Below are 21,363 nucleotides of genomic sequence, written 5' to 3'. Positions count from 1 at the left end.
TGCTTGCCTCACCTTGTACAGTTATTAATTGCAATTTTTCTCAAGGAAGAATTGTCTCCTCTCTCCTATTTATTTATAAATCAATATATGTATTTATTTATGTATATAATATTTATATATATGTAATATAATGTAGCCCATGGTTTTAAAAACCAATACTTTCATTATTTAGTTTGTTACTCAAATGTTCCTGCTTGGACCACTGGCAGTTCCCTCAGGCAGGCCCAGTGTCCTTTTGACATGCTCCCTTCCTTTTGCAAGCACTTCCTTATTTGTTGGCACCCCAGATGCTGCAGGCTCATCTTGGATACTCCAGCCCTAGTCCTAGAATCATCCCCTTCTCCAAGAAACCTGGCTCCTTTTATTTGAGAATAGTGTTTAGAAACCAAGATCCGAATGCCTGGAAGCACAGTGCTCCTGGGATGTCATTGTTTCTGTCTTTCATCAATTTTTAAATTTTTTATTTAAATTTTTTATTTTTGTATGCTGTATGAAAGGGGTTACATTTCCTTCTTTTCTCATGTGAGTATCCCATTATTGCAGCACCATTTGTTGAATTTTTGTTTGTTTTTTCTCTCTTTTGTTTGCTTGTTTGTATTTGAGAAGTACGTGGACCGGAAATCGAACCCACGTCTCCCACGTGGCAGATGAGAATTCTACCACTAAACTATGTTTGCACCCCTTTCATCAATTTTTAAAATGAGTTCTTTCCTGTTAGTAGAGGTTTAGCAGGCCTGGAACTTCCTCTTGACACTGCCAAGTAATAAATAGTTTGATGTATGTGAACGTGACATCACACCACTGAGTGGTAGGGTTGTTAAAATCAGTGGATATAAAGAAGCCTGTAGACAAATGAGTGCTTTGACTATGAATATTAGAAAATGGAATGGATGCGTTTTTGGTGGGAAAATGCTGTTGTGCTGAAGGATTATCTTTTGATAAGTTTCCATCATTTTATTTATTTATTTACTTTTCATGGTGTATGATGAGGGTTACATTTCATTCTTTTTCCACGTGAGTATTCTCTTATTGCAGCACCATTTGTTGAATTTTTGTTTGTGTTCTAGTTTGTTAGCTGCTGAAATGCAATATACCGGAAACAGAATGGCTTTTAAAAGGGGAAATTTAATGAGTTGCTAGTTTACAGTTATAAGGCCGAGAAAATGTCCCAATTAAAACAAGTCTATAGAAATGTCCAATCTAAGGCATACATCCAGGGAAAGATACCTTGGTTCAAGAAGGCCACTGAAGTTCAGGGTTTCTCTCTCAAGTGAGAAGGCACACGGCAGACACAGTCAGGGCTTCTCTCTCAGCTGGAAGGGCACATGGCAAACATGGTGTCATCTGCTAGCTTTCTCTCCTGGCTTCCTGTTTCATGAAGCTCCCCAGGAGATGTTTTCCTTCTTCATCTCCAAAGGTAGCTGGCTGGTGGACTCTCTGCTTTATGGTGCTGCAGCATTCTCTGCTCTCTGAATCTCTCTCTTTCTCCAAAATGTTTCCTCTTTTATAGGACTCCAGTAAACCAATCAAGACCCACCCAAATGGATGGAGACATGTTGTCACCTAATCCAGTTTAACACCCACTCTTGACTAAATCACATCATCCAGGGAGATGATCTAATTAGTTTCAAACATACAGTATTGAATAGGATTATTCTACCTTTAAGAAATGGGATTTTGACTAAAACATGGCTTTTCTAGGGGACATACATCCTTTCAAACCAGCACAGTTTGTTTGCTTGTTTGTTTTGGGAAGCGCATGGGCTGGGAAATGAAGATAACCTTCCATTATTTTTAACTCTTAAGTGAAAATAAGAGTTTTAAAATTTTATTTAAAATAGCCTTTGGCATATTTTAAAGTAATGAGAATAACTTCTGGTCCACTGTTAGTCACAGAAGGAAAAATATTGCCTGATGTGTTCCTATTAGTGTGCTTTACTTAATGTCTAAGTACAGAATGACTGCCTACAATAAAGTGACTTTATTTTTGTATAGATTATTCGGTGGTGCATAGCTTTTGATAAAGTGTGTCTTTATCTTTTTATTTTATGAAGTCTTACAATCAGAACATTTATAAAATATTTGTGTTACCTATTAGCATTGAAAATCTCCCTTCCTTAGAGATCCAGTGTGATTTCTCTTGACTGCTACTTTAAATTCTTGAAAAAGATTTATTCCTTAAATAAGCTTCCTGTGTGACCATTTCCCTACGTAATTTTTCGTATTTCTGTTATCATATCTCAATTCTTTTGGACAACAGTTTCTTTGAAAATAAAGCATGAAATCAAAACACGTTCCTTAAGTGATTGGTGGTATTATAATAATTACAAAGCATGTTTATCTACAGTGAAAAATATCTTCCCAAGCATTTTGCTTTATTTCAAAACTAATTTGTGGGTTTTATCCCCTATTTTTTATATATGGGGAAAGAGTCTCTTGTTCTCCTTTTAAAAAATAGGTAGAAGATGAGTTTTGTAGGAGAATTTAAAACAGATTTTTTCTAGGACTTTTTTTTCCCCGCTAGGGCGTGACGTTTTGTAAGAATGTTAGAAGTGTCAATATCATACCAATCCTTGCTGGCAAAGAATTTTTGAATCACCTGTTTTGTGATTCAAAAGCATGACTGACTGACTCTGATCTTCAAATATGTAAATGATCTTCACAGCAATAAAAGATCTTGAAGAGGGCGGGCCACAGTGGCTCAGCAGTAAGAGTGCTTGCCTGCCATGCCCGAGGACCTGGGTTCGATTCCCAGTGCCTGCCCATGTAAAAAAAAAAAAGATCTTGAAGAGCTTGAAGTAGCTGTGAAACCTAATCGATCACTCCTGTAGAAGACTTAACTCACCATGTACGCTTGCTTCCAGTTGAAGGGTTAGTAGTGGTGTAAGGCTCCATCCTGGTGCCCAGAGACTCTAGCTATGTAGAGACACCACATTAACATTTAGTATTTCTTTACTCAGTCATCATCTTTACCCCTCTCTGGTCCTAGAATGGAGAATATTTTAGGTCTTAAATTAATTGATTATTTGTGTATCCTGTTATTAAATGCACTTATGATAAGTGCATAAAAAAATCCAAAATTAATTTGAACCTGACATGCTTGATTTTTCCCCCCCAGTGGCTGTTGATTTCAACAAAGAGGTTTCTCATCCTATAAAATCTTGAATTTGGGATACCAATTTAATGGATACATCAGTGTCGAAGATGAAAGTTAGAGCTCATATTCAAAGCACCACACGAGTGTTTTTCTGATTGTTCCGGTTCTATATTCCATCTCTTTCCTGGAGACATGGTAAATAGTGATGGTGGTACTCATAATAACCATCTATTGAGTGGGCACTATATGTCAGACACTGTGTTAGGCAGTTTGCAAATTCTGTCTTATTCAATCCTAATAGAAATATAATTTTTTTGGTTTTAATCCTAGTGCTTGGAGAGTTAAGGGACTTTTCCAAGATCATTCAGTCGGAATCATTTGGATTTTGCTCTAAGTGCTCATTCCACTCTGTTATTCTATGGTGGTCCTCATGCCATGAAGGTGAGAATACCTTTAGGGTTTCCTTTCCTTCAAAGCATTTTGAAAATGATTATTTAATGTTAGTTTTTTTGAGAGTTCAGCTTTTGGCACACTTTTGGTTTCTGCACATAAAATACTTGATACGAGGAGGAATAATTACCTGCAGATGGTAAAATCTTATCTATTCCTTGCTTCAACATTCTTAGCTTTTCATGCACACCCTCAGTAGGTGGCCTTAGCATTTCTTGAAGCTCTTGCCTTCCTGCCAGTGGAAACTTCAGGCTTCAGGGCATATTTAATGGCAGAGAAAGTAAGGCACAAACATAATACTATGTAGACTATGAACATGAGTCTTTTGTCACTCCTTTGAGCATTAGTTGACTGCCCCTAGCTTCATCTTGAACCCAAGTGACAGTGTACAGAGTTGGATTCAGGAAGCCTAGTACAATGTCACGATTGGGAATTGATCTCAGATAAATTAAATGCCTAACTCCAATTTGCTTTCCCTTTGTCTTTTCTAAATCTATCAGATGTGAACCTCTGACTGGAGGTTGGGGTTGAGCCTGGTAGAGGCTGAGGATGAGATCTTTCTTTAGAAGAAAGTAGTCTTGAGGAAATGAGGAGGACAGATTTTGGTGACTGGCATAGAATCCAATACATGTGTTAATAGTTATGAATAAAAAAATGGGGTCAAAAGTATTAAGCTTAAGATATGAAAGAGTTTTGCTATGATGAATAATTTGGGACTAAAGGATATATTCAGCCTAATCTGAAAGTTCCCTCCATAGACTAAGAAGAGAAATGGTGGCGATCATAAACAGCAATTACAAATATCCTAAATACTAAAAGAAACAATTTGGGTTGACTGTTGGGTTTGAGTATAAAAAAAATTGTGGCTTTGACATTAGTGATGCTTGGAATATGAGACACAACACTAATTGCCAAGCATGTTTTGTATGTATTGGGTACACCTCAGAGGTAGATAACAGAGCCACCCTTTTGCACCTGCTCTTTCTGAGAGTTCCTGTCATTGTTGTAACAAATTATTAATGTCATGTTGATAAGCAGACGGTCATGATCTGTGTTTCTTCTTGATTATGGGAAGTGCCTTATTAGAACCCTATATCTTATTTTTTTTTTTTTGGAACTTTTTTTAATTGTGAAAAACAACATATATACAAAAAAGCAATAAATTTCCAAGTACATTTTAACAAGTAGTTATACAACAAGTTTTAAAGTTTGGTATAAATTACAGTTCCATGATTTTTTACCTTTTCTTCTAGCTGCTCCAAGACAATGGAGACCAAAAGAAATATCAATATATTGATTCAACAGTCGTGTTCATTTGTTAAATCCTGTCTTCTGTATTCTACTCTTCCTTCTCTTTTTTGTGATAAATAGCATATATACAAAAAAAAAGCAATAAATTTCAAAGTACATTGCAACAACTAGTTATAGAACAGATTTCAGAGTTTGGTATGGGTTACAATTACACAATTTTAGGTTTTTATTTCTAGCCTTATTAGCACCCTATATCTTAAATCATACTAGGAAAGTGACCAGAAAATGAAATTGCAGGAAAAGGCTGTTATAATTGAATATATGCCATTTATATAGTCTGGTTTTGGTAATTGGCATAAGTAGTTCATGCAGATGTCAGCTTAGGAATCTCCTTCACGCCGTCAGGCACATTATGCAATGGGAGAAGATATCTCTTGTCATTAGAATTTCCTTTTTTAGAACCTTTGGATTTAGTGTCTCTGGTGGGCAATGAGAAATTCAGGTGTTCATGGAAAGAGAGTGAATTCTGCCCTGCTTACTCCATGCAGGTGCTGTGAGGGTAAGGCCCCAGGTAATGGTCTCAGTAATGGAATGGCAGAAATTCTTCTTCTTCCTCCTTCCTCATTTCGATCCTGACCCATTCCTCTTTGATTTGTTTGTACCCTATGGCTTGGCCTAACATTTCTATCCACTAAACCCATCCACTCCTCTTACCAAAACCCAGAACACAAAGGTCAGCTTTGGGAGTAGACTTATTATGCAGTTGATGGTCTCAGATGAACTAAGTTTTAAAACAGTCTGGAACGAGATGGGTTCCTAGGCCAGATAAGCCCTGACACCCAGAGGGCCCAGCCTCTCCAGAACGACTAGTTCCATCCCATCACATATTGTTGACATCTCTTTCCAACATGAAAAAGTTAGAATGGCCATAGTCCAAATACCCCTAAAGATTGGGAGGAAGAACCAAGGAGGTGGTGGAGGTATACAGACAAGTTAGGATTTGACAAATGAATATGATTGCTGAATCATTATATTGATATTTCTTTTAGTCTCCAGCATCTTAGAGCAGCTAGAAGTAAAAACCTAACATTGTGAAATTGTAACCCATACCAAACTCTGAAATCTGTTTTATAACTAATTGTTGCAGTGCACTTTGAAATTTATTGCTTTTTTATATATGTTATTTTTCACAATAAAAGAAAGTCAGTCTGGAAGACTGAGTAAAGGCTCTCAAGTTTATTTTTGAAAATTTAACTTAAAACAACATTACATTAAAGAGGATTCCCAGTCATCAGTCATTGGGGACACTTTCTAATGAATTCTGAGGTCATGATGCTGTTCTGGCTTCATATTAAGTACAGGGGAATTTAAGACGTTTGTTGTGTATTACTATGAATGTAATCTGAAAAAACATCCTAAATAACATAAAGCTTATTTATATACCCAAATACTCTTGTAAATGTGCATTCAGGAAGCTTTAAAAATTGATACCACTGTTCATATTCTGTGTATATTTTTTCCACACAGAATTACTTTATATGAATGCTTCCATTCATGAGCATAAATCACATAATGACCAGAAACATAATATTTAAGGGGAGAATGGCATTTCATTCTGGGTCTTAAAGAATAATGGTATTAAGAACTGCAAATTTAATAAAAACTCTAAGCAGTGGAGTAAGAAACTTCAGGGCATTGTAGCTAGGATCTAGAGAGGCCGTCTGACAAAGAGACTGGAATATAATACATTGTACCAGAAAAATCCTCCCATAAGAATGTGTTCTGTAGCTGACCTGTGGGCATACCTAAGAGTTATTTCTGGAGGACCTCTTCTGTTGCTCAGATGTGGCCTCTCCCTCTCTAAGCCCAACTCTGCAAGTGAAATCATTACCCTACCCCTTACGTGGGACATGACATCCAGGGGTGAAAGTCTCCCTGGTAATGCAGGAGATGACTCCCAGGGATGAGCCTGGCCTGGCACCATGGGATCGACAATGCCATCCTAACCAAAAGGGGGAAAAGAAGTGTGGCAAATAAGGTATTAGTGGCTAAGAGAGTTCAAATAGAGTTGAGAGACTACTCTGGAGGTTACTCTTATGCAATGTTCCGCTAGATATTGCTATTTATCGTGGTTTACCAAACCTCAATCAAAACCATTCCTGCCAACCCTAAAGAACACTTAGAGCTTTATCTGAGATCCTACAAAGTTCCATGCACTATGATTACTTTCCAGAAACCTACAACCTCTAGGCAGATAAGTCCTGAAACCCAGAGGGGTCAGCCTCTACAGAACATCAACTAGTTCCATCTCCCTATTCCATATTATCGACTCCGCTTTCCAACAAGAAAAAGTTAGGATGGGCATAGCCCTAATAGCCCTAAGACTGGGAGAAAAATCAAAGGAAAAGGTGGAGTTATAACAGAGAAGATGGGGTTTAACAAATGAATATAATTCCTGAATCATTATATTGATATTTCTTTTAGTCTCCAGTATCTTGGAGCAACTAGAAGGAAAAATCTAAAATTGTGGAATTGTAATCCATTCCAACTCTGAAATTTGTTTTACAACTAATTGTCACAGTGTGCTTTGAAATTTATTGATTTTTTTGTATATGTATTATTTTTCACAATGAAAAAAAGAATGTATTCTATATATGTCTTGGAGAGAATATATACTACATCTGTATGATAAAATGTTCTTCATTAATGCAAATACGAATGTTGTGTATAGAAAGTTTGTGTATAGAAAGTTTATTACTAGAGACTTCTCTTTGCCAGTTACCCTTATGTTTGATTCCCAAGTGCTGAAAGGGGAAGAATTGAAGAATGCATTTTTCATAAAATATAGGAAGTCACCAAGGTCATCCATACAAGCAAAATCTAGTTTATTCCATTATGCGTGCATCAAGCATTGCAGGTACTTCAATATAGGTTAGATGGGCTAGTGCTGTAATGAAAATATAAAAGTCCCTGGTTCCTAATGATAACTGAGGGAAGAACAAAATAAAAACCACAACAATAAAAATAAAACCTCAATGGCATGTTAAACTCTGAAAATTATGCACGGGGTACTCTGGGGACTCAGAGAAGAGGCCCCTAAAACAAAAGCTTTCTAGAGGAGAAAGCCTTCAGAGTGAGTGGGCACAGGCATAGAGGGAAAGAAGTTAGGAGACCACTAGGAAACTATATGACCTCTGCAGCTGGAGAGATGAGAAAGACATTGAGTGCTATGTCATAGAAAAATCCCAGGTTTAAGAAAAAGCAAAGAAAAAGCTTGATGAACTATGCACAGGAAGCTAATGGGATGGGCCAGGCTAGAAATGTTGGGAAAGGAAGGGATAGAGAAGGAGACCTCACTGGTGACCCATTCTCCCTTAGTGCTTTGGAATGTGGGGAAATGAACACATTTCTCAAGAGAGCCACTGTGCCAGAATGCTGTGCCAGTGTGGTTTTGTAAACGGACCAGAATGATTTTATTAGAGGTTGGGCGGTGGCCAGGATGAGAGAGGGGAATGGCAGCACGATTAACTGGTCTGTACGCTTCACATGGCATTTAGGGAAATGCCGATTCTGTGCTGTATGACTGTAGCCTTGTGTTCTGACTCCTTTTCTAGTGCAGTGAATGCTGGTTGAACAAGCTCTGCCAGACACTAAATTCTGTTTCTGGGTTTTACCATTCAGCTATTTTTGAATCAAATAAATAGTAGCAATTTTCTCCTCTTTAAAATACCATAGTCACAAAAATACCCTTAGTGAATAGCATTGCTGGAATTAAATATATATATGTATATATGATATGTCAGTACTTTTATATGACAACTGCAGCTGAAAGGACAACCAGAATTGGTGAGCTCTTAAAGCATATTCATCCACTCAGCAAGTCTATATTGAGCACCTACTCTGTACCAAGAAGTCTTCTCACTACTATGAAAACAGCACAGTTCAAAAACAAAGTCCCTGTTCTCATGGAGTCTACATTCTAAAGGGGTTGGGTGCAATAAGACTGGCTACTGTGTTAGTTCATAAGCTAAGAAGAAGCTAGCAAAGTGTAGTTTTCCCCTTAGAATTTTTATATATATTTTTTTGCCCAAGGAAAGCTTTGGGGCCTAGACTTAAATTCCAGTGTTAAGCATATTCGTGGGTCACTTTTTCAAACAGGAATTTATACTCACAATTTGTACATTGATACCCTCCTTTACCTTCCTTAATTTCATTGCATACTGTTGGGTTACTCAGAATAGCGCTAAAGCTAAACTTGCCTAGCATAATCCACTTGGAAACAGATGGTTAAGTCTGCTACGCACAGGTCCAATTGGGTGCCTCTCCTGCAGACTTGTCAGTGCTCGTGTGCATTCCTGCTTCCACCCAGCTCCAGGATCAGCAGCACATACCTGGGCCTGCGTCTCACCCTGCTCAGAAGGCCAGCCTTGTTTTCTTCCCCCAGCCCACAAGTGGAGCTCTGTGTGAACCTCTGTAGCTTCTTCCCCCTCTCCCTATTCTCCTAACTTACTTTCTTGGGAGGGAATATCAGGAGGGGTTGGCAAGGATTTGTAGGCAAAGAAAAAAACTGAAGTGGATGTCATGTTGGATTAGGCTCATCTCTTGGAAGTGTTCTAGCAACCCCTCTACTGGCTCCTACCCCCTTACCTGGCTGTCTGTGTTGTTACATTTGCTTTTTACCTTGTGAAAATCTTTCTGTGCATATGCGGTTTATCTGATATCATGGAATCCTTGAAGGAAAGACTAAAAAACTTTCAGAATTGTAACCATAATGGCTTCATTTGCTGTGTATCATCTACATGGTAGTAATACACCAATTCTCCTTTATCTATATTCGTGTATTCTTTTAAACACCTAAGAGAATGTTTGTTGTTAATTTTTAAAATCTCTACCACCCAATATTATATATAGAAATATATCACTGTTTGAGAGTGTGTGAGAGAAAATGGTTACATTACAGGATAAACAGACTTGCGAAATTGTTCGCAAAAAGTTGTCAGTTGCTCAAGTGTGACTGTTCAACCACACCTGAGAAGCTAAATAGATGAAGCCAACTCGTAAAGTTACTTAAGAGTGTCCACCCCAGTTGATGGTCCAGATTGTATTCAAGGAGGTAAACTAAGCCAGTGTTAAGACTTTGAGTGGGATAAGGCAGTAGTGATAATGCATAATGGATGTATTCATATGCATCACTGCAGTGCAGCATTTTCTTGGATGAGAGCATGGGAAATAACACACGGGCACACACTCACGCTCCTTGTCAACTTTCTGGGTCAGCGCTGGGTCCTCCTGCCTTTCCTTGCACAGTCACTCATTGGGAGATAAGCCTTTGTGAGATCATTGAAAATCTATGTTCTGGGAACCCAAAGGGAAGAAAACAATGCCTAACACTTCAGGAAGTTGGTTGAAACAATTAAGGAAAAAATGACGGTCCACAAATATATATATGGTAGTTGGCTTAAACTAGTGTAATTTACTATGTTATTAAACCAGGAATTGTGATGGTGTTACAGTGATGCCTCCACGGTATTCCAGTTTTGGAAGCATTTTGATAAGTTCATTGCTTATAAGTGAAATGGACTTGTTTGTAAATTCTTTGGGAATTCATCCTTAAAACTTCTGGTTGCTATCTCAAGTCTATTTTAAATTCACATCAGTGGACATGGATCTTGGTAACATATTTTTGCCTTTGAATCCATTGGTATGATTTTCACTTCCTTCAATGGACTTCAGTAAAATTTAGGAACCCTTCTAATTTCCAAAAAAATAAAATAAAAAAGCAACCTCTAAATAAAGGAAGGGTAGATCAGTATTTTAGTTTGGAATTGTGGCAAAATTAATTTTCCTCAGACCACAGATTAGCAAGTATCTTGTGTTTATTAAATAAAATAAAAATACTTTCATATTTCCTATAAATTCTAACACTAATGTAACAAATATTTTTATCTTTGTTATGTGTTCTAGTTCACATTTTATTTATGTGGCATACTTTTTATTACAGACTTTAGGTTTTCTTTAGGTTGCATAATTTTCCATTCATTTACAAAGCTTTTATAATTATTATGATAAACAATATTCAGTCATACTAATAAACCATCATCTGCGAACTATCCCTCTAAAAATGTAGAGTGTGTTGAATTCTTTGCTACTGTGGTAGCAGTGAAATCTTTAGGCCATAATAAATTATTTCCTTGGGACGAATTCACAAAAATAACTAGGTCATAGACATGTTTTACTTTGGTGAAACACTTAATATTATAAAAAACTTTTTAAATTATAAAAGTAATATGTGATCGTTCTAATCACTTAGACTGGTATAGAAATATGCAGGGTGGGAAAAAAAAACCTCTCCCTGACCTCAGTCCCATACCCCAGAGTGAACTGCGATGAGCCCTTGAGCAGATGTCTTGAGTGGGAAAATACGGTTCTGATGAGTGGAGTGACATGGAAGCTGTGATGCTGTACTACATAGTTAAAATAAATAAAGTGCTTGTTTAGTGGATTGATTTTAAAAATGGAATTCAAGCATTTCCCTCCTTGGACAAGATGTGGGCATATCCAGCTAATTTGACAAAGCCCAGTCTCCTGTATCAGACAGTGGGAAGTGATGTCACTTCCCCATTGACTCTGATCGAGAGATGGCTGGAACCAGCAGGCTTTAAGGGTCATTGAAAAATCCTCATAGAGAGATAAGAGAAGAATGTGCATATTCTAGGTGCTGATGTGTGGCTGGTCTTGGAAAGCTGGGAAGGTAAGTTTAGACAATTCATGTGTGATGAGTGGAGGATGGGCTCTGGCTACATGTCTGTGACCTGAGTATCTTTGAGATTTTAATTTAATCTTCCATAGGAAGAAATAAAAGTTGTGGTCTTTACCATTCTTCTGGGAATTGCAGCTAAGCGAAAGGGAAGACGCCAGTACATAAGACCACTGTTTACCAATGTGTTAACTTCCTTTGCGAGCTCAGAAAAACTGAGTGCAAGGGTGTTCTACTATTTGGTGGTTTTATTGGGTTGTTTTGAATTATTTATCTCTCAAGGAAGGCATTTTCTGCGTCCTGCGTGTGCCCACTTTGCTCCTCTGGCCTGATTATAATGAGGTCACCTTGTCACTCTGCCTTTCAAGCCTTGTTTCTGTCCCCACCTCTGAAGGGAGGGTTGGCCTGACATGCACGCCGCTTTTTGGAGATGTTAGCTGTTAGTCCCCACAGTGACATTTGCTACCATCAGGCCCAGTCTACATCTTCCCACCTGTCAAAACAACTGGCAAAGTAACAAATTTTAGTTAAGTCCCAGAGAGTAATCCTGAACCAGGAGACCAGCTCACTGGGCCAACTTCCTCACTGTCTCTGTACCTTTGTTTCCAGATTGTAAAATCAGGGCAGCCAGACTTACTCATGTCCATGACTCTGTCTAGGACATGGATGAGGGAGAGGCCCTAAGTGATGACTGAAACTGGAATAAAAACCACGAGACCCATGTCCCCTGTCTGTCGTGCTTTTCAGACATGTCAGCACTTGCTTCTGCACAGAAGTTGAATTCCAAAAAGCCACTGGGCAAGTTGTGTTTCACTACACTGTTTAAAAATGCAGAGTTCCCGTCTCATGAGGTAGGAATAGATCTTAAATTCAGACCCTCAGACACTGATTCTCTGGCCTTGAGATGATACCATTGTCAGTTCCCCGAGTATTTTTTGGTAGTGCGTCTTCCAGTAATGTTCCTGTTATCTTCATCAGCTTGGTCACTTAATTCTGTGTGCACATGCCTGTATAATTGAAAACATGTTTAAAAATAAAATCTGTACCAACCGACCCATACTTCCTACACTGTATTTTGACAATAGGAAATTAGTAGTTGTTTTGTGCTTTGGGCAATTCTGGAGAAAATACCTAGAGCCAAGCATTGTGACTCTTGGGCATAGGATTGAGTATGTGATTTTAGCCATCTGTATTTTTTAAATAGCTGATTATTAGAGATAAGAAAGGTGGCACAAAGGTTGAGATGTCCCAGTGATGAGCTCTACTTGGTGCCATTACTTAAACATCAGTGGAAGAAGGCAGGCTGTCCCATTGTAGGCAGGACTTACATAAGGATGATTTGTATTAAAACAGCGACAAGGAATCCAGTATCATCCTATGTGCTTTTCAAGGGAGAGCCTTCAGGGTTTCAGTGTTGTCCTCTTCCTGCCCATTGCTGTCACAGTTTATACTCTGCCTTCAAACAAGCCCATTTCAACAAAACACGGGTCACTCTCCAGGAGCAGGGGTGGGGAGAAGTAGTCCTTTCGGTTGAAGAAGCTGCAAGAACTCAGCAATTCAAGCTAGACATTGTATAAGACCCTACTAGAGTGTAAAGTGGGCAGCAAGCCCAAGTGAACGCAGTCTTTGATGATGATGCTAGTTTTAACCGCTGTTGGTCCATCAGCAGCTCTGCCTGCTGGGTAGTAACAAGTGGGAAGCGAACCCCAGGAGTCACATAAGACAAGAACCACCATTACCTGCCATGTTGCCTTCCATTCGCCTGTGCTTCTGGCTACCTGCCCAGGGTCCCAACAAAGTGCAAGATATCCACAACAAGTACAGTAATGTGTTTTGTTTCTGGAAAAAGGGCATGCAAAATAAAATTGAAAATCAGTGGGTGATTATATTGGGACAGAGGGAAAATAAGGGTAGTAATGAGAAAAGGAAACCAGGAGTGAAGATAGAGACAGTGTAAAATCTTGTAAGTATGTTCAAAATAGGCTATTAATTTGGTTTTGTGCTCCCTAGCAGCCAAGACGAAGAGAGAATCATGATCAGTTGCTTATCTCACAGGGTCTTTATGATTCAGTAAACTAGTTACTCAGAAGAATCGCAGGTATTCACAATTCAGGGACAATTGTGAGGTGAAAAAGTGAGGACAGTGTTACTAGCAATAAGTCATGTTGTCAGTAACATGCTGAGAGTAAGTACAGATGGAAGGGTTGTGACTGAAGATATAGCAAAGCTCTGATCATTTATGGGTAAAGGGTTGCTTGTGTGCTTCCATTGTACTCTTTTTTTTTTTTTTTAGTTTTGCTAATTAGGAAGAATAACCTACAGAAGATAAACTTATTAGTAACTTTTTATCTCTTCTCAGTATAAAATAGTATTTTCAAATATGTTTAAAGATAGGATACTCATCACAGTTCCTGAACTCTACTTCAGAAATAATAGGTCCATGAGTTCATCGTTTGTGACTTGCTGTTGTAGAAAGGATTGTGTTCACTAGATGGCAGTATCAGCAGCCCCTGAAAAATTAAATATGACTCTCTTAAGTACTGAAAATGCATAAAACTAGGAAAACCATTTAAGTGGGCACACGGGATCTAGTTTTTACATCCTACATGAAAGAGTATTTATCGTATTCCTCCCCTTTTCTTTTGGGGCAGGAGAAGGTGCTATATAGTAGCTACAGGTATCTCTGGGTGTCACTGGGGAGGTAATTTTCACAGGCAGCAAATCTCCCAGCAGTTTTCCCAGCTCTTCTAGGTGCAAGTAGCTGTTGGCTTTCCAGCTCCTTTCCTTTGTTTCTTTCTGGTTGAGCCTTCAGATGTCATACAGCAGGAGCTGCTAACAATAGCTCAGGGACAAGCTGTGGTATAACGTGCATCCATAAGGTGAAAAATGTGTTTAATAAGTGGGGATAATTTTTTAAGACATTTGCTTAGTTATTTCTAAAATGAAAGCGCTGTGATCTATCTCAGGAAATGAGGCACTGTTCTCTATGTAAAATATTTTGTCCGTTTCCATCTTTGAGGAGAGATTACATACCTTCTTAGATTAAACAATAAAAAAGATGTATTTGAAAATTATACTATAAAATTAATTGCATTTTGGGAATTTTGTGGTGTTTCTTGGTTAGCACTTGAACAGATCTTACAAAAATGGACTGTTGTCCTCTTTCTAGTGGCAGAGTTTTTTAGCAGGGTTGTCACTGTTTTGTTTTAGGTTTAAATACATATTAATAAGTTGCACAAGTTCATTCCTTTCATTTTCACTTACAGATTAGGGGAGGCAGAATATTATAGACAGCACCTGGCCTTGTGTCCTTGGGCGGGCCAGTCTCTCTGAGTGTTTTCACCCTGAGGGGTGAGGGCAGTTAGACCACATATCTAAGATCTTCAGTTTCTGCAATTCTTTTCATTAATAACTTCATTTCACATGCAAAGCAAATAGATAAAACATGGAACCGTTGAATAAAGTTTATCATTTATGGAAAATATTTCATACTAATTCCAAATCTCGTAAATCCAGTCCTTGCTTTATAAGAATTCTACCATGAGTAAATGCTTAGTTTCTGGTCATATGTATTATGAAATAACTCCAGCTATTTTTATTTATTTTGTCTGTAGTAGTGCAAATTAAGTACAATATCTCTACTACATGAAAATGGTTTTTCTTAGTGAAAAGAAGTGTGGTTCTTTTCTCGTAAGAATAACCCACTAGATTGTACTGAAGGAAGACGTGAGAATTTTCATGTCTATAGGAGAGAAATTTTTGTCACCTGGCTAGGTCAGATCCTCATCTAAGAAAGAGTTCTTTTTGAATCTAAGTGAGAGGAAAACTGTGTCAAATTTCCTCACTCTGTGCTTTTGAACTAGCTTCTTTTATGACAACTGATCCTACATTTTCTTGAGTTTTTATTCTCTTTTCAGATACCATAATTGAAAAGGGATAAGTAAAATTTAATTTATCCTAAAGGACAGAAAATACTTGTACAAGTTCTCATTCATAGCCTCTGAACAAGACTAAACAAATCCTTCTTAATGATAAAATGTATATTCAGTTGAATTTTAAAATGTAACCTTAATAGTATAATAATTAGCACATGGCATTGTCTAGCCCTAGTTTCAGTGTTTTTCTAACTTAAACGTTTCTAAATCTATATTTTCTAATAGGAAATTAATCTGCTGTTTTTCACAGAAAGAAAAATCAGTGGCCTTAAAAACAAATACCCAACAATGGAAAGCCTTTCTTTGCCTTTGTCCACGTTTGCCTTAATTAGCTTGCTGGGTAGTTCTTATTCCAGCCCTCATTTGAATATCAAAAATATTTCTTTAAATTATATTTTATCAGTTTACGAAGATACAGAAAGTAAAAATCTTCCTTTCACCAAAATTCGCGCAAAATAACCACTATTGTAACTTAATGTATTCCTATGTTCCTTTTTATTTTTCCCGTATACATACACAATCTTATGTGTAATTTTATATACACTGTTTTGCAACTTGCCCTTTTCAAATACAATAAATACCCTAAATAAGTAAGATGTTGACCTTAGAAACATTCTTAATTGTTGAAGGAATTCTTATAGAGAGCAGTTGTCATGGGATAAGCAGAACTAAACTGCCTTAATACATCCTTGTAAAAATAGCTCCTTTAAGATGAAATAATTGGTGACGGTAGCACAACATTGTGAATGCAGTTAACTGCACTGGAATATTTATCTGAATATGATTAAAAGGAGAGATGTTAGATCGTATACACGGTAACAATAAAAAAAATTCATGGAACTACACTGCCAAATAGTACACCCTAAGTTAAATCATGGGCCTTTTCTTAACAGTATAATTCTATAAATGTGCTATAGCAATTATAACAAATGTTATATTTGTTACGCAAGGTCTCCGTGTGGGGTGGTGTGTGGGAATCCTGTATTTTATGCGTGATTGTTATGTAAACCCACAACTTCTCTAATTAAAAAAAAATTAAAAATTAAAAAAAATCAGGAAACAAGGAAAAAAAAAAGATGGACAAGTCCTCCTAAAAAGATCTAGGGGGTCAAAACGAGAGTCTTAAGTTTTCTGATCACTTTCAATGTTTCTTGTAAATTACGAATAAGAAAAACAACTTTCAGAAATGAATTAATCCTAAAATTAGCCCAGCTAGTTGTTTTTTATCAAAATGTACTATTATGGGGTCATGTTCTGCCTTTTTCACAAATGTGAGAGGGTCTTCAGGGCTCAATCCCACGGTTGCAGCGCTGGTTACGGGATGAAGATGCACCTGTTCACGTCCACCTTCCAGAAAGTCGGAATCCAGAGCAGCTTCAGGCCTCCTTCATCACAGGGGAGGGCCAGGGGCCTCACCCCGCCATGGCCAGCTTTCAGCTTTTCCAGCATGGCTGTCCCCTGAGCAGCCCTCACATCTCCCCTCCCAGCACCCAGTTGCTTGGGAAGATCATTTAAATATATTTGTCTATCATGAAGAATTGTCACCAGCCAGTAGTTTTTTTTTTTTTCCTTTTTGTCTTTAAGAAATACGTTCTGACTGTGTGCTCCTTTCAAATGCTGGATTTGAGGCATCATTTTTTTCAACGGTACACCTCAGGGTGCTCGATGAGCTTGGTGTAGACGGTCAGAGCCCCAGGCCGCTCCTTGAGAGCTGCCCGCAAATCAGCGTGAGCCATGCCACCACTGCTGTCATTGTGGCTGCTGCAGGTGTTTTGAGCAGAAAAGTTCTTTGTTGGGGGGGATTGTCCCGTGGGTTGCAGGGACTACCTGGTCCCTTCCATGAAAGCCAGAACGGCCCCCTCTGTTGCTGTGATTACCTGTAACACCCCACCTCGTTTCTGTGTGCCTCCTCAGGGGGTGGTAGCACCAGGGTTGAGAACTGCTGGGCTAGAGGTTTCAGGGTTAGTAATGGAGCTTGTGGGATTTCATCAGCATAATTTATTGTGTGTGTGCATTGATTTTTTTTTTTTTTTTTGGTGTGTGAAAAATAACATATATACAAAAAGCAATAAATTTCAAAGCACGCTGCAACAATTAGTTATAGAACACATTGCAGAGTTTGGTATGAGTTACAAGTCCACAGGTTTAGGTTTTCCTTCTGGCTGCTCCAAGACATTGGAGACTAAAAGAAATATCAGTATAATGATTCAGGAGTCATACTCATTTATTAAATCCTGTCTTCTCTGTTATAACTCCTCCTTCTCCTTTGATCCTTCTCCCGGTCTTTAGGGGTATTTGGGCTGTACCCATTATAACTTTTTCGTGTTGAAAAAGGGTGTTGATACTATGGAATAGGGGGATGGAACCAGTTGATGTTCTGGAGAAGCTGGCCCCTCTGGGTTTCAGGACTTACCTGGCCGAGGCGGTTATAGATTTCTGAAAAGTAATCACAGTGCGTGGAACCTTTCTAGACTCTCACAAAAAGCCTTAGGTGTTCTTTAGGGTTCTTTAGGGTTGGCAGGAATGGTTTTAGTCAGGGTTTGGCAAACCATGATAGACAGCAAGCAGTATCTAGCTGTAGCTTACATAAGAGTAGCCTCCAGAGTAGCCTCTCGACTCTATTTCAACTCTCTCAGCCACTGATACTTTTTGTTACAATTCTTTTCCCCCTTTGGTCAGGAAGGCATTGTTGATCTCACAGTGCCAGGACCAAGCTCATCCCCGGAAGTCATATCCCGCATTGCCAGGGAGACTTTCACCCCTGGATACCCATGTCCCATGCAGTGGGGGAGAGGAATGATTTCCCTTGCAGAGTTGGGCTTAGAGAGAGAAGGGCCGCATCTGAGCCACAAAAGAGGTACTGTGAAAGTAACTCCCAGGCATAACTATAGGTAGATTCAGCTTCTCCACTACATAACTAAGCTTCAGAAGAGCAAGCCTCAAGATCAAGGGCTTGACCTATTGACTTGGGAATTCTTAATGTTTCAGACAGTATTAGGTAAAATTTAATAGTTCCATATTTTTTTCTCCCATCCTTCAAGGGACTTTGCCAATACTATTTAATTATCTGCTCCACATACTCTGGGATGTATCCAGGCATTACATTAAGCTACACAGAACATCGACATAATTTAAGAAATAAATTTATATCGAAAACTTTATTTTAAAAATCCTAAACTAAACTACTCATTTGCATATGTTTGTGAAGTCAGATTCTGATTAATGGAATCAGATTCTGATTAATTCTATATAAATAGCTTATGTATAGTATAGTATGTAATTCTGTAATGTACTTGTTATAGGACTTTATCATATGGTACTTTTTCTTGGACTCATTATTTTCTTAATTAGCCCATATATCTTGCCAGAGCAGTCTATTCTTCTGTATCCTGTTCCCTACTCTACCCCGCCTTTGAAAGTCATGACCGTTTTTTTTCTCATGTGAATTTTAGTATCATTTTCTTGAGATCTGTAGAGTATCTTTTTCTCATTTAAATGAAAGGTGTTACTATACAGATATCTTAGGAATTAATTGTATTTTTTTGCTCTTTTAGTCCACCTGGGTTCATGTGTTTCCTTTTTGCTAGACTTCCCCCTCCCCCCCTTAAAAGTTTTATTTGGTGGGAGGAAGCTTTACCTGTGTTCCCTGAGCTTTACTGATCACACCTGTCCTTGAGTGATGCTTGTGTTTCCATATGCTATTCATTTATAAATTGTGCTAATTGAAAAGAGGAAAAATAATGTTGTTTCCTTCTTCTTTTATTACTAACTTAAAAAAACCACTTGTGCTTAAGGGTTGGACTTGAGGATTAGCATTTACTCTCATGATATACCTAGCATGGGCCAGTCTCCTGGGTATATCTTCTGGATAAAGAGTCGATTAAATGGTGTGTTCTCAGTTTGTTTCCTGTGGTTTTCCCATGTGTCAGTACAGTTAATAACAGCTTCTGGATGTAGGTTAGGTCTCTATTAAGTATGTCTAAGACATTATGGACAAATTTTGTATCTTCCCCCTGATGTCTAATGAGAGAAGATAGTGTAGAGGAGATCCCAAGTGCCATTGGCCTAAGTAAAGACCTGTGAGGAATTAAAGAAGAAGGAAAACGACCGCTCCTCCGCAGGTGGAAAAATGAGGGCTGTCTCCCGGTCCTAGGCATGCTGAGATCTGGAGGCAGTGCCAGCTGGTAATGTATTTTCGGCACCTGAGTTGATGCCATTTGCTTATACAGACAAGCCGCTTCCTGCACAACTGCTTGAGGAACATCTCATATTAAGGAGCAGCGGAGAAGCTTCTGTAGCCCTTCTATCAGTGTTACCTCCCTGCCCAACATCAACCTTGCACCACGCCCCCAATTTGATGCTCAGTAAGGAAATATTGTTTAATGCTAAAGGGTCAAGATCAAATTTTAAGGTGTATATCAACTTGGGGACTTGTTTGAGTTACTGGACTTTTAGCTTTCATCCAGTCCCTAAAACTACTTATTGTAGGATATATCCATGTTCTGTCTGTTCATGTTTAGGACAACATGGATTGGAGTAAAAGTGGCAGCTCTTGTGCTGGTTATTAGACCAGACACTTTAAATGCTGTTAAAATTGCGATCAGACTACATCATTTATATTTATTTACAAAACCTTTTTTGTTTGCCACTTTTCCATGCTGTCATTTACCCTGAAATCTGCTGGTCTCCACACCTTGTATATAAATATTTGATTTATGTGCATTGATGCCTTCCACATTTTGCCATTGAATTTCAGAGTACTTACCATCGTCCATCCACCCACCCTTCCACCCTGTCTTTATTAAGTGCCTTTACTCCACTATCAGTCAAAATAGTAATTATTCCATCTGACCCCAGATCTCAGTGATTTTCAACAACAAAGATTGATTTCTCACCTGTGCTACATATCCATTGTGGGTCAGCTGCAGCTCTGCTTGGTGGTGACCTCACTCTGTTGATGGGGCAGCCTTTATCTCTTTCACCACTATTCTTAATAGCAGAGGAGGGGAAAAGAGAACATGACGTTCCGTGCTAGCTCCTAAAGCTTCCTCCTGGAATGATGCGTGTCACTTCCTTCTGTTCTCATTTCATTGGCTAGTTCAAGTCACATGGCCACACATGAGTTAAACAGGGTGGGGATACGTAATTCCCTCTGGGATAGGGGCAGGAAATTTTGGTGAATAGTAATAGAATCTACAATGTCTAAAAGGCAATCTCTGACCTAGAAGATGATAGTCCAGTTTTTGTTTGATTCTTCAAAACATAGGACCTTAAGCGAATGGTGGGTCAGTTAGGTTGAGTTTTTTTTTTTCCTTGCAAGGAATCTGCTGTTGTGTCCAATTAAGTATAAAAAAGGTTTTGTGGTATATTTGAGCTGTCTTTAAAGTATTTTGCTATGTCCGGTTTTTTTAACAGCAGCTTAATTTCTTTAACATTTGTGTTCTCAACTGTCAGTTTGTTAGCTTTGTTAAACATTTAGTTTTCAAAGGCAGGTATGTTTTTTTTGCTTTCAAAAGATGAGTAGAATCAGTTGGGAAGGATCAGGGAGAAGGAATGAGGGATGGAAAATGTCTGCTATCCCAGGTTTTATTTCCTTGTTAATATTTTTTACAAATATCAGCCCTTGCTCACACAGGTATTTCTGTATAGTCTGAGAAGTAGTTACTTTGCTTTCCGACCACAGGGTTTCGGGGACCCTGCAGCTTTGGCTCTCTGTTTGATCCTGAAGTCAGTCTGGCAAGGAAAACCCAGTGTCACCTTTACAGCTCCTTGATGGTGATAAAGAGGCAGCTACTCTTATTTCATCTGGCTTGGTCGAGAGGCACAAACAGGCTGAGAGTCTGGTAGGAAAAATTGCTCCCTGGGCTGAAATT

The 21,363-nt window shown here is 38.4% G+C and overlaps 1 protein-coding gene and 1 pseudogene across 9 annotated transcripts in view; one reads left to right on the top strand and one right to left on the bottom strand.

The window, feature by feature from the left end:
* Positions 1-21,363, top strand: part of KANK1 (KN motif and ankyrin repeat domains 1) — a 227,983-nt gene that overhangs the window by 90,554 nt on the left and 116,066 nt on the right. Inside the window, exon 4 of one of the 9 annotated variants that reach the window (XM_077148325.1) lies at positions 3,428-3,538. The exons of the other annotated variants lie outside the window; for them this stretch is intronic. The gene's annotated coding sequence lies outside the window, so the exon portion shown is untranslated. The remainder of the gene's footprint in view (positions 1-3,427; positions 3,539-21,363) is intronic. 9 annotated transcript variants of the gene reach the window in all.
* LOC143675107 (putative prolyl-tRNA synthetase associated domain-containing protein 1 pseudogene) lies at positions 16,671-17,226 on the bottom strand (annotated as a pseudogene).

The sequence above is a fragment of the Tamandua tetradactyla genome, chromosome 2, assembly GCF_023851605.1.
Source record: "Tamandua tetradactyla isolate mTamTet1 chromosome 2, mTamTet1.pri, whole genome shotgun sequence".
In the NCBI taxonomy this organism is placed as follows: Eukaryota; Metazoa; Chordata; class Mammalia; order Pilosa; family Myrmecophagidae; genus Tamandua; species Tamandua tetradactyla.
Note: the sequence above shows the minus strand (reverse complement) of the source record. Positions and strands in the feature narration are given on the sequence as shown.